Below are 4531 nucleotides of genomic sequence, written 5' to 3'. Positions count from 1 at the left end.
AGATATAGATATAGATATAGATATAGATATAGATATAGATATATGTGTATATATGTGTATATATGTATACATGTATATGTGTATATATGTATACATGTATATGTGTATATATGTATACATGTATACATATATGTGTGTATATGTGTATATATATATGTGTATATATATATGTATATATGTGTATATATATATATACACAATGTATATATACGTATATACGTATATATATATATACACACAATGAAATATTACTCAGCCATAAGGAGAGATGAAATACTGACATCTGCGACAACACGGATGAACCTCAAGATAATCACGCTAAGCTAAATAAGCCAGACTGAAAAAGTTGAAAATCACATGATATCACTTATATGTGGGATGTAAACCTAAAAGCAGCAAATTAGCAGGACAAACAAAGACTCATGGACATGGACTGTAGGCTAGTGGTTACCAGAGGACTATAGACTAGTGGTTACTAGTGGAGTGGGGGTGGAGGGGGGAGGCAGACACGGTAAAGGGGGTCAAATATAGGGTAGTTGAAGGAAACTAGACTTTGAGTGGTAAACACACAATAGAATATACAGATGTCAAATGATAATGTACACCTGAAAATTATACAATTGTATTAACCAATGTTACCCCAATAAACTTAATTTAAAAAATTTTAAAAAAACATGCAATTTATGATTCTCTCTCTCCCTCCCTTCTTTTCTTCTTTCTTTCTTTATTCACTATATTCATCTGCTAGCTCATTACCAAAAAATTTATCCATTTTATAATTTAGAACTAGACTGAGCTGACCTATAGCCCAGTTAAGTGAAATGATCACTTAGGAAATAATTGATATATTGATATTAACAATATTTCACTGGAAAAAAAAAACCCATAACATACTAAAACAAATGTTTGTCTACTACACACATGTACACATCAACATAGAGGCAGTTATAGCCTAATTTAAAAGTAACCAAGCTAAAGCAGGTTCCAGTGGACTATTACCATATCTTTGTTAATAGAGGTTGAGTTTGTGATTTGTATTTGAAATAAAACCCATTTCTGTTAAAAATTTAGAATCTTAATTCCAACTGGCAATTTGACCCCATGTTTTTAGACTGCCTTGGCTGTGTTTCACTATCCTGTGGGTAATTTTCTTTAGTAATTTTCCATTTCTTTTCATGCCCCTAATACATTTAGTGAATCCACTTAACATCAGTTAAACTATAAATATGCAAGATAGGACCTTCCTGTTCGTTAGACTAGCATCAGGTATGCCTGAATGTTTAATAAAATCCTTGATATGATGATTATAAGGATGACAAAATGAAAATGATAATCTAAGTTTAAGGTTTTAAATCTCTAGGTTTATTATATAAATTTAAAGAGGTAAATGAAAAAAATATATATAAAAAAGAAAACAAACCAAAAAAGTAAAAACATTCTCAATGCTGTCATTTTTGCCCTTCAATTTAGTAATTATTTATTTTTGAAGTATTCTGATTATAGATGTAGTCCTCTGTTTCCAAATCCCCTCTTACTTTTTTTTTTTTTTTAATTAAAATAACTGGCTCCTCCCATGGTTTAAAAATAGAGGGCATATTTTGTAAGCCTTCTTGGGATAGGAAAGGAACCACATCACCGCTACTGTACGACCACTGGAAAGATCCCTATTCATGTCTTGAGATCTCTAAAACAATACCTACCCAGCATCCCTATCGTTTCCAATAGGCAGCATGTATTTGGGAAGCATTATTGATTTTAAAAGGGTCTGGCCCTTAGAATTTTTCTTGTTAAGATCCTTTGCATTTTTCTTTTCAAAGGGCTTCAAAATGGGGACCTGGTAAAGAAGGATTAATGTAGTTTAACAAAGTGAAAAACTAATTAAATCATTAACTCACTATTCAGATTCAAATATCTTCATTCCAAACCTCATTCACTATTTACACTTCTGCTTTGCTCCTCTGCCTGACTCTTTTCTTCTCCCTTATTGGTAAAACTTCTTAGTCTTAGTTCTAACCCTGAAAAGGTCATGTGAAAATGCGCATCAAGCATGTCGGAGAAAGTCATGGCTGCTAGAGTGAAGACTCAGAAGGCTTTTGCTCTAGAAGTTTGAAATCTTACAATTCAGTTTCTTCGACTGCTTTAGAACCCTGTTCATTACTTAAATTGACACAAAAACATAACCGGCTATCACTTCTTTTACGAATTAGTATTTGACAGTTTTAGTCACTTTGTATACCTTATTGAATCCTCTTATTTCTACTTAGAACATGAATTCAAAGTTACAATTCAATTTCTCCAAAATTTTGCAGTTAACAGTAGCTTCTTCACATAATAACACTCCTGTAGGTTTAATATCACTTAAAAAAAAAACTGTGGAGAATAATTTTAAAATGTGTATAGAGTACAATGTGGACAGATAATCATCTCATACATAGAGAGAGAAACCTAGGGTGGGGGCGAGGTATGCTTGCAGGAGGCTATTTAACAAGCCCACCACTAATGAGACATTCCTAGCTGTTACTTTCTGTATTTCATCTCCCAAATTTTATTGGATCACTGGCAAATTTTAATCTTAGGTACTAAACCAGTGATAATAAAATAATCGTCTGAAATGGCATATTATATATATTTAATATATAATTAAATTGCTACGATATCTGTATTTTTAATTTTTTATAATAGGTTGAACATAATCGTTCAACCTATTATAATAAATTATTCCATTTCCGTTAGTCTAATCTATTGTAGGTTCAATGATTTCTTCTAGGCAGACACAGGCTAATGTGTATTGATAACACAATACAACATTTAGTTGACTAGAAATAATATATTAACTAAGAGAACAATTCATGGACTTTTACAAATAAGCCATTTTCTCCTGGAGCACTGGTAGACTCAAGTCCATTTTAGTTCATTCATCTTCACAGTAGTAGTTATAAAACAAACATTATGAAGAATTACTCAGATTTGTTTTAATCCCCTAAATGAAAATAGTCTGTCTTGAACTTAGATTTAAAACAAAACTCAGTCTTAGTAATGTTTATCATTTAAAGAGAAAGAAAAATCACTGCTTTCTTAAATAAGATCACGGCAGATAAAAATTAAGTCCTAATTAAATGCAATTCCGTTTGTGGAAGTACCTAATATAGTGCCTTGCATATGGTAGGTGCTCATTTAGCTATAATTATAGTTATTAGCAGAACTGGAACTAGCCCAGATGCTTCAAGTCTCCCAGTCCCTTTTCCCCATATCTTATTTCTCCTTGTAAACCTCCAGCACCTCGTCCTATGCAATTTATCATCCTTGTACTAATCACACTCAAACTGCAGTTTCCAAGAGCAGGAGAGAGAGATAAACAAATCAGGAAGGCTTGTGTGCAGTATTACCATAGTCTGGACCTTCCTGAAAAGGCCCTGGTTTCAGATTATTTAGCATGTCAACTACAAAGAGTCATTATTATTATTATTATTATTTTACTGACATCACCAGAGGCCTAATTTATACCTGAATATCGACACCAAAATAACAACATAAAAAGTTAAACTCTTGCATTTGATGAAGTAAAGTTCCAAATGAGCCTAATCAGATTTTGATAATGATTCATCAAAGATAATGAAATGCATTGCCTTTTTTGCACATTGGAGCAAAGAACAACTAGTCCGACCGTCAGTGGTTCTATTCTAGATTCACCCACAACCCAGCGAGAATAGAGAAGAGGACCAAATGGAAAAACAAAGATAAAATTCTCAAGGATAAAATGGGAGTTTTCTCCACAGTTTTTCAAACAACACAGTATTTTTCTTCACTAAATCCTCTTTTGTAACTTAGTATCCTTCACTAAACAAAAAGAAACCAAAGAAACTTCGCCATAGTAGCAAACCCTTAGAGGAGGCTTTTTCTGCGTTCCCACCCTGCCTTGGGCTAATCCACGCCAGCGCTGGCGCTGTGTTCAGTGACAGGAGGCCGGGCCAGAAAGGGGCCCCAAGAAAGGGCCCCAAGGTTGTATGTAAAGATTTATAATTTTCTTCTCTCCACAGCTGAGATTATTCCTTCTGAGGGTGGATATCCGAGGCATATGGTTCGTACTGATGCTACAAGAAGAAAATGAAATAAACTGCCCCGTGTGCTTTCTCAGGCTTGGTTGCCTGATCTAAACAAAAGGAGGACGCAATTTGGATTTACCTCATTCTCAGCCGCCTTGCCGAGGCAGATGTCTTAAGCACTCTGTTTTAAGGATTCAAAGCCCATAATATTACTAATAACTCCACATACTTGTTTGCATTTCCCATGTTACCTATAAATGTCAGAAGCAATGACTTGTAGCCCCCTTTAATCTCGTGACAGCTTTATTATCATTGGTTGGCTGAACTTCAAGAAAAGTTATGACAGTGGCGAAGTTCTGCAAACTGCAGCACATATTTCAGTAATTAGGTAAAGGAGCGAGAGCTACATTTAGAATGCACAGCTGAAATTATTTGCTAAACATTTAAGATGCTGAGGTATATTACATTCCTCCCAAGACAGCTTTTGA

Source organism: Pteropus alecto, unplaced genomic scaffold (genome assembly GCF_000325575.1).
Source record: "Pteropus alecto unplaced genomic scaffold, ASM32557v1 scaffold7, whole genome shotgun sequence".
NCBI lineage: Eukaryota > Metazoa > Chordata > Mammalia > Chiroptera > Pteropodidae > Pteropus > Pteropus alecto.
Note: the sequence above shows the minus strand (reverse complement) of the source record.